Source organism: Panthera pardus, unplaced genomic scaffold, assembly GCF_024362965.1.
Source record: "Panthera pardus isolate Hobbes unplaced genomic scaffold, ASM2436296v1 HiC_scaffold_21, whole genome shotgun sequence".
NCBI classification, from domain to species: Eukaryota; Metazoa; Chordata; class Mammalia; order Carnivora; family Felidae; genus Panthera; species Panthera pardus.
In genome coordinates, this window is record NW_026526777.1 from 59,814,139 (window position 1) to 59,824,791 (window position 10,653).

A 10,653-nucleotide genomic window follows, 5' to 3' on the forward strand; every position below is an offset into this window, starting at 1 on the left:
CAAACAAACAAAAATAATAGCACAACAGGGCACCTGGGTGGCTCAACTGTTCAAGCGTCCAACTCTTGATTTAGGATCAGCTTATGGTCTCATGGTTGTGAGATCTAGCACTGCATAGGGGCTCTTCTGTCAGTGCAGAGCCTGCTTGGGATTCTCTCTTTCACAGTCTGCCCCTCCCCTGCATGCTTTGCCTCTCTCTCAAAATAAATAAATAAACATTTTTAAAAATACCAGTGGAACAGATGACTGAAACTAGAGTTGTTTCTTGAAAAAATTAATAAGATTGATAAACTCTGAGACAGACTTACCAAAACAAAAAAGAAAGAAAATAAATACATGAAATATTTAATGAAAGAGGAGATCAAAGCCAACACCACAGATATACAAATAATCATAAGATAATACTATAAAAATTATATGGCAATAGTCTGGCAATCTGGAAGAAATGGTCAAATTCCTAGAAACTCACAAAGTACCCAAACTGAAACATTAAGAAATAAATATTTGAGAAAACATATAACTAGCATAGAGATGGAATCAATATTCAAAAATTTTCCAATAAACAAAACTCTTGGTCCAGGTGACTTCCCACGTGAGTTCTACCAGACATTTATAGAAGATTTAACACATATTCTTCTCAAAATTTTCTAAAAATAGACATGGAAGGAAAACTTCCAATCTCCTTCTGTGATATGCTAGAATTACCTGAAATCCAAAACTTCACAAAGATCCTACAAGAAAGTAGAAATACAGACTAATATCCCTCATGAACATGGATACAAAAATTCTCAACAAGAGAGTAACAAATCAAATCCAACAGTCATTAAAAGAATTATTCACCATGATCAAGTGAAATTTATTCCTGGGATGAAGGGCCGATTCAATGTTCGCAAATCAATCAACGTGATAAACCACATTAATAAGAGATAAGAATCATATGATTATCTCAATATATGAAGAAAAAGCATTCGAAAAAATACAGAATCCATTATGATAAAAAAAAAACTCAAAGAAGGAAGTAAGGGGGCCCTGGAAGAAGATGGTGGCGTAGGAGGATGCTGGGCTCACCGCGTCCTGCTGATCACTTAGATTCCACCCACATCGGTCTAAATAACCCACAAAACCGCCAGAAGACTAGCAGAACAGACTCTCTGGAGCAAAGCATAGACAAGAGGCCCATGGAAGAGGGTAGGAAGGACAGAGAGGCAGGGCATGCTACACGGACTGGCAGGAGGGAGCCAGGGCAGTTGAGGGGCAGCCCGCCCTGCAAGGCAGAGCCCCCGAGTCTGACTTGCAAAAGCAGAGAGGAGGGACAGAGTGTGTTCTGCCAGCCAGTGGGACTTAACATCTGGAATGTTATAAGTCAACAGCTCTGCTCTGAGAGTGGGAGGGCTAGAGGACAATGGGAGGGAGAAGTGTTGCGCCCCAGAGGACAGAGCTCAGCTCAGCGGGGAACAAAGGAACTGGCCAGAGCGATCTCCCTTGCCCACCCCCCAGCCAAAATCCCAAAGGGAACCAGTTCCCATCACGGAACTTGGTTGCACTGTGCAAACATCCAATGCTGTGCTTCTGTGGATCCATTCCTCCAATGGGTCAGCTTCCCTCTCAGTGCCACTGGGCCCCGCCCACAGTGGACAACCAAAGGGAAAGCAAGCTGAGCCTGCCCCTCCAGCCCCTGTGCACCTTGTGGATCCACCCCGGCTAATACGCCAGATCCCATAGAAGCAGCAAGACAAGCCTGGCAGTGTGCAAGTAGCCAAGACAGGGGCCATACCACTCCACAGTGAGTCCTGCCCCTGGGAGAGGGGAAGATAAGGTACACACCAGTCTGATTGTGGCCCCAGTTGTGGGCTGGGGCAGACATCATGTCTGACTGCAGCCCTGCCCACCAACACAAGTTACTCCAGACACCACAGAGGAAGAGCCCTGCAGTTCCGCGCCACTCCAGGGACTATCCAAAATGACGAAACGGGAGAATTCTCCTCAAAAGAAACCCCAGGAAGTAGCGACAGCTAATGAACTGACCAAAAACGATTTAAGCAATATAACAGAAAATGAATTTAAAATAATAGTCATAAAATTAATCGCCGAGCTTGAAAAAAGTATAAAGGACAGCAGAGAATCTATTGCTACAGAGATCACGGGACTAAGAAACAGTCAGGAGGAGCTAAAAAATGCTATAAACAAGGTGCAAAATAAAATGGAGGCGACCACAGCTCGGTTTGAAGAGGCAGACGAGAGAATAGATGAATTAGAAGATAAAATTATGGAAAAAGAGGAAGCTGAGAAAAAGAGAGATAACAAAATACAGGAGTATGAGGGGAGAATTAGAGAACTAAGTGATACCATGAAACGCAATCATATACGTATAATAGGGATTCCAGCAGAGGGAGAAAGAGAGAAAGGTGCTGAAGGTGTACTTGAAGAAATCATAGCTGAGAACTTCTCTGATCTGGGGAAGGAAACAGGCATTGAAATCCAAGAGAGACAGAGAGCTCCCTTCAGATATAACGAGTCGATCTTCTGCATGACATATCATAGTGAAACTGGCAAAATACAAGGATAAAGAGAAAATTCTGAAAACAGCTAGGGATAAACGTGCTCTAACATATAAAGGGAGACCAATAAGAGTAGTGACAGATCTATCTACTGGAACCTGGCAGGCCAGAAAGGAATGGCAGGAGATCTTCAATGTGATGAACAGAAAAAATATGCAGCCGAGAATCCTTTATCCAGCAAGTCTGTCATTTAGAATAGAAGGAGAGATAAAGGTCTTCCCAAACAAACAAAAACTGAAGGAATTCGTCACCAATAAACCAACCCTACAAGAGATCCTAAGGGGGATCCTGTGAGACAAAGTACCAGAGACATTGCTACAAGCAGGAAACCTACAGACATCACAATGACTTTAATCCATATCTTTCTATAATAACACTGAATGTAAATGGACTAAATGTTATAACCAAAAGACATAGGGTATCATAATGGATAGAAAAATAATACCCATCTATTTGCGGTCTACAAGAGACTAATTTTAGACCTGAAGTCACCTTCAGATTGAAGGTGAGTGAATGGAGAACTATCTATCATGCTACTGGAAGTCGAAAGAAAGCTGGAGTAACCATACTTGTATGAGACAAACTAGAATTTCAATTAAAGGCTGTAACAAGAGATGAAGAAGGGCATTATATAATAATTACAGGGCCTATCCATCAGGAAGAGCTAACAATTATAAATATCTATGCGCCGAATATGGGAGCCCCCAAATATATAAAACAATTAATAACAAACATAAGCAACCTTATTGATAAAAATGTGGTAACTGCAGGGGACTTTAATAATCCACCTATAGCAATGGATAGATCATCTACACACAGGATCAATAAAGAAACAATGGCCCTGAATGATACATTGGATCAGGTGGACTTGACAGTTATATTTAGAATCTCTGCATCCCAAAGCAACAGAAGATACTTTCTTCTCGAGTGCACATGGAACATTCTCCAAGATAGATCACATACTGGGTCAGAAAACAGCCCTTCATAAGTATACAAGAATTGAATCATACCATGCATACTTTCAGACCACAATGCTATGAAGCTTGAAATCAATCACAGGAAAAAGTCTGGAAAACCTCCAAAAGCATGGAGGTTAAAGAACACCCTACTAAAGAATGAATGGGTCAACCAGGCAATTACAGAAGAAATTAAAAAAGATGTGGAAATGAATGAAAATGAAGATACAACAATCCAAACGCTTTGGGACGCAGCGAAGGAAATCTTGAGAGGAAAATACATTACGATCCAGGCCTACCTCAAGTAACAAGAAAAATCCCAAATACAAAATCTAACAGCACACCTAAAGGAAACAGAAGCAGAACAGCAAAGACACCCCAAGCCCAGCAGAAGAAGAGAAATAAGAAAGATCAGAGCAGAAATAAACAATATAGAATCTAAAAATACTGTAAAGCAGATCAACGAAACCAAGAGTTGGTATTTGGAAAAAATAAACAAAATTGATAAACCTCTAGCCAGGCTTCTCAAAAAGAAAAGGGAGATGACCCAAATAGATAAAATCATGAATGAAAATGGAATTATTACAACCAATCCCTCAGAAATAAATACAAGCAATTATCAGGGAATACTATGAAAAATTATATGCCAACAAACTGGACAACCTGGAAGAAATGGAGAAGTTCCTAATCACCCACCCACTTCAAAACTCAAACCAGGAGAAATAGAAAACTCAAAAACACCCATAACCGGTAAAGAAATTCAATCAGTCATCAAATATCTCCCAACAAATAAGAGTCCAGGACCAGATGGCTTCCCAGGGGAATTCTACCAGACATTTAAAACAGAGAGAATACCTATCCTTCTCAAACTATTCCAAAAAGTAGAAGGGGAAGAAAAATTTCCAGAGTCATTCTATGAAGCCAGCATTACTTTGATTCCTAAATAAGACAAAGACCCAGTAAAAAAAGAGAACTACAGGCCAATATCCCTGATGAATATGGATGCAAGAATTGTCAATAAGAAACTAGCAAATTGAATTAAACAGCATATAAATAGAATTATTCACCATGATCAAATGGGATTCATTCCTGGGATGCAGGGCTGGTTCAACATTCACAAATCAATAAACGTGATACATCACATTAATAAAAGAAAAGATACGAACCATATGATCCTGTCAATCGATGCAGAAAAGGCATTTGACAAAATTCAGCACATCCTTTCTTAATAAAAACCCTCGAGAATGTCGGGATAGAAGGAATGTACTGAAACATCATAAAAGCCATTTATGATAAGCCCACAGCTAATATCATCCTCAATGGGGAAGAACTGAGAGCTTTCTCCCTGAGATCAGAACACGACAGGGATGTCCACTCTAACCACCATTGTTTCACATAGGGTTGGAAGTTCTGGCATCAGCGATCAGACAACAAAAGGAAATCAAATGTGTCAAAATTGGCAAAGATAAAGTCAAGCTTTCACTTTTTACAGATGACATGATATTATACATGGAAAACCCAATAGACTCCACCAAAAGTCTACTAGAACGGACACATGAATTCAGCAAAGTCGCAGGATACAAAATCAACGTAGAGAAATCAGTTGCATTCTTATACACTAATAATGAAGCAAAAGAAAGACAAATAAAAGAAATTGATTCCATTCACAATTGCACCAAGAAGCATAAAATACCTAGGAATAAATGTACAAGATCTGTATGCTGAAAACTATAGAAAACTTATGAAGGAAATTGAAGAAGATATAAAGAAATTGAAAAATATTCCATGCTCAAGGGTTGGAAGAATAAATATTGTTAAAATGTCAATAATACCCAAAGCAATCTACACATTCAATGCAAATTTAATCAAAATTGTACCAGCATTCTTCTGGAAGCTAGAACAAGCAATGCTAAAATTTGTATGGAACCACAAAAGATCCCAAAGAGTCAAAGTAACATTGAAGAAGAAGACCAAAGCAGGAAGCAACACAATCCCAGACTTTAGCCTCTACTACAAAGCTGTAATCATCAAGGCAGCCTGGTATTGGTACAAAAACAGACACATAGACCAATGGAGTAGAATAGCGACTCCAGAATTGGACCCACAAAAATATGGCCAACTCATCTTTGACAAAGCAGGAAAGAGTATCCAATAGAAAAAAGACAGTCTCTTTAATAAATGGTGCTGGGAGAACTGGACAGCAACATGCAGAAGAATGAAACTAGACCACTTTTTTACACCATTCACCAAAACAAACTCAAAATGGATAAAGAACCTGAATGTGAGACAGGAAACCATCAAAGCCCTAGAGAAGAAAGCAGGGAAAAACCACTCTAACCTCAGCTGCAGAAATTTCTTACTTGCTACATCCCCAAAGTCAAGGGAATTAAAAGCAAAAATGAACTATTGGGACCTCATGAAGATAAAAGCTTCTGCACGGCAAAGGAAACAATAAACAGAACTAAAAGGCAGCCAATGGAATGGGAAAAGATATTTGCAAATGACATATCAGACAAACGGCTAGTATCCAAAATCTATAAAGAGCTCATCAAACTCCACACCCGAAAAACAATCCAGTGAAGAAATGGGAAGAAAACATCAATAGACACTTCTCTAAAGAAGACATCCAGATGGCCAACAGGCACATGAAAAGGTGCTCAACGTCGCTCCTCGGCAGGGAAATACAAATCAAAACCACACTCAGATATCACCTCTCGCCAGTCAGAGTGGCCAAAATGAACAAATCAGGAGACTATAGATGCTGGAGAGGATGTGGAGCAGTGGGAAACCTCTAGCACTGTTGGCAGGAACGCAAGTTGGTGCGGCCGCTCAGGAAAACGGTGTGGAGGTTCCTCAAAAAATTAAAACTAGACCTACCCTATGACCCAGCAGTAGCACTGCTAGGAATTTAACCAAGGGATACAGGAGTACTGATGCATAGGGGCAACTGTACCCCAATGTTTATAGCACCACTCTCAACAATAGCTAAATTATGGAAAGAGCCTAAATGTCCATCAACTGATGAATGCGTAAAGAAATTGGGGTTTATATATACAATGGAATACTACTTGGCAATGAGAAAGAATTAAATATGGCCTTTTGTAGCAACGTGGATGGAGCTGGAGAGTGTTAAACTGAGTGAAATATATATATATATATATATATATATATATATATATATATATATATATATATGACGTATATACTTGGCAATGGGACAGAATGAATCCAGCCATTTGTAGCAACGTGAATGCATGAATGAACTGGAGGGTATCATGCTAAGTGAAATAAGTCAGACAAAGGCAGTTAATAATGTTTTCACGCATATGTGGATCTTCAGAAACTTAACAGAAAAACATGGGGGAGGGGAAAGGGCGAAATAACAGAGGGAGGGAGGCAAACCGTCAGAGACTTAAATGCTGAGAAAAAAATGAGGGTTGATGGGAGGTGGGGGAGATGGGAAAGTGGGTGATGGGCAGTGAGGAGGGCACCTGTTGGTATGAAAACTAGGTGTTGCATGGAAACCAATCTGACAGTAAGTTGTATTTAATATATAAAAAAAGAATGCATAGGTTAACCAGGAAATCAGCAAATAATTTAAAAACATATACATGAAAGCAAATGAACTTGAAAACACGACTGTTCAAACTCTATGTGATTCAGCAACGATCATCTTAACAGGCATATACATAAAAGTCTATCTCAAGAAGCACGATAAGTCCCAAAATACACATCTCACGTTACACCTAAAGAAACTAGAAAATGTGCAGCAAATAAAGCCAAAAGCCAGCAGAAGAAGGGGAATGATAAACATTAGAGCAGATATAAACAATATTTGAAACCAACAAACAAAACAGTACAATAGATAACTAAAAGTAAATGTAGGTTCTTTCAAAGAAAAAAAAAAACTGATAACATCCCTAGTCAGACTTATCAAGAAGAAAATAAAGAATACTGAAATCGAAAAAATCACAAATAAAAGAGGGAAGACCACAATGTATGTCAAAGAAATATAAACAATTATAAGATCCTGGACAAGTTGGCTTCCCAGGAAATTTCTACCAGACATTTAAAGAGTTAATACCTACTTTTCTCAAAGTTTTCCCCGAAAATATAAATGGAAGGAAGGCTGGCAAACTGATTCCAGGACACCATCATTACCTTGGATCCAAAACCAGACAAAGATGCCACACACAGATACACACTCAAACACACACACACACACACACACACACCAAACAAACAAACAAACAAACAAACAAACAAAGGAGACTTATCGGCCAATATCAGTGATTAACCTGGATGCAAAAATCTCAACAAGTACTAGCAAATAGAATTAAACATTACATTAAAAGTACTATGCAAAGAGATCCAGTGGGATTTATACCTGGGCTGCAGGGATGATATAAATATTTGCAAATAAGTCAACGTGATATACCACATTAATAAAAGTAAAGATAAGAATCATGATACCCTAAATAGATACAGAATATGCATTTGACAAAATACAGCACTCTTTCTTGATAAAAAACCCTCAAGAAAATAAGGATAGAAGGAACAATCCTCAACATTATAAAGGCCATATAGGAAAGACCCACACCGAATATCATCCTCAATGGTAAAAGCTGAGAGTTTCCCCCCTAATGTCAGGAACACGACACAGATGTCCATTCTCACAGCTGCTGTTCAGTATATTACTGGAAATCCTAGCCTCAGCAATCACACAACAGAAAGAAATAAAAGACATACAAATTGGCAAGGGAAAAGTCAAATTTTCACTCTTCACGGATGACATGATGTTCTATGCTAAAACCCCAAAGACACCAAAAACTGCTAGAACTGATTCATGTATTCAGAAAGCTGCAAGGTATAAAATCAACATACTGAAACTGGTTGCATTTCTTTACACCAATAGTGAAACAGCAGGAATAGGAACCAAGGAATCAATCCCATTTACAATTACACCAAATGATGTAAAATACCAAAAAATAAACCTAACCAAAGAGGTCAAAGACCTATATGGTGAAAAATATAGAAAGCTTATGAAAGAAATTGAACACCCAAAGTGGGGCACCTGGGTGGCTGAGTCAGTTAAGCATTTGACTTTGGCTCAGGTGATCATCTCTGAGAGTGTGATTTAGAGCACTGTGTTGAGCTCTATGCTGAAAGCTCGGGACCTGGAGCCTGCTTCAGATTTTGTGTCCTCCCCCCGACCCCCAATTCACACTTTGTCTCTCTCTGTCTCTCAAAAATTAATAAACACTTAAAAACTTAAAAAAAGAAGACATAAAAAAGCATAAACATTCCATGCTAGTAGATTGGAGGAACAAATATTGTTAAAATGCTTATACTACCGAAAACAATCTATACATTCAATGGAATCCTTATTAAAATAACACCCGCATTCATCACAGAGTTTGAAGAAACAATTCTGAAATTTTTATGGAAAGAGAAACATCCCTAAGTAGCCAAAGTAATGTTGAAAAGGAGAAACTATGGAGGCATCACATTGTGGACATCAAGCTGTATTAAAAACTCTAATCATCAAGACAGTATGGTATTGGCACAAAAACAGACACATAGTTCAGTGGAACAGAACACAGAATCCAGAAATGGACCCACAATGTGTGACCAACTAATCCTTGACAAGACAGGAAAGAATATCTAGTGGAAGAAAAGACAGTCTCTTTCGCAAATGGCGCTGAGAAATCTGGATAGTGAAATGCAGAAAAATGAAGCTGGATCACTTTCTTATACTATAAACAAAACTAAATTCAAAATATATGAAATCCCTAAATATGAGGCAGGAATCCGTCAAAACCCCCAGAATAGGAAACAGACAGTAGCCTCTTTGAACTCTGCAACAGCAAATTCTTACTAGACATACCTCCGGGAGAAAGGGAAACTAAAGGAAAAATGGACTATTAGGACCCTATCAAGATAAAAAATCTGCAAATCAAAGGAAACAAACAACATAACTAAAGGACAGCCATGGAATGGTAGAAGAGATTTGTAGATTAGATATCAGATAAAGGGTCAGTATCCAAAATAGGTACTTATTAAACACAACAACCAAAATACAAATAATCCAGTGAAGAAATGAGCAGAAGGCATTAATGCACAATTTCCAAAGAACACACCCAGAGGACCAACGGACACAGAAAAGATGCTCAACCTCACTCATTATCAGAGAATTACAAATCAAAATCACAATGAGATACCACCTCACACCTGTTAGAATGGCTAAAAAAACAAGATAGGAAACAACAGATTTTGGTGAGGATGTGGAATTAGGAGAACGCTTTTACACTTTTGGTGGAGATACAAACTGATGCAGTCACTCTGAAAACAGCATGGAGGTTCCTCAAAAAATTAAAAATAGACCTGTATGACCCAGCAATTGCACCAATAGGTATATACCCAAAGGATACAAAATTGCTAATTCAAAGGGACACATGCACCACAATGATTATAGCAGCACTATTAACAGTAGCCAGAGTATGTAATGAGTCAAAAGGTCCATTGACTGACGAATGGATAAATATATTACATAGTGGAATATTATTCAACAATCAAAAAGAATGAAATCTTGCCATTTGCAAACATGTGGATGGAACTAGAGTATTATGCTAAGGGAAATGAGTCAGTCAGAGTAAAACCAATATATGATTTCACTCATATGCGGAATTTAAGAAACACAATAGATGAATATATGGGAAGGGAGGGAAAAATGAGATAAAAATGGAGAGAGGAAAACCATAAGAGACTCTTAAATACAGAGAATAAACTGAGGGTCGCTGGAGTGGTGTTTGTTGTAGGGATGGGGTAATTGTGTGACGGGGATTAAGAAGGCACTTGTTCAGATAAGCCCTGGTCATTATTGAAAGGGATGCATCACTGGGTTGTACTCCTTACAACAATACTACACTACAAGTTAACTAACTTTAATTTAAATAGAAAAAATATATAAAATACAAAAGTAAAAGAATCCTTATAATGTACAGCAAGGATAATAATAAAATATAAGAACATCCCAGAAAGCTAAGTAATTCAAGTTAAGGATCTAAAGAAGCAATCAAAATCAGAGACCGTCTCGCCATCCAGATCTTGACTGACTACAAGGAGCTCAAACCTGTGTG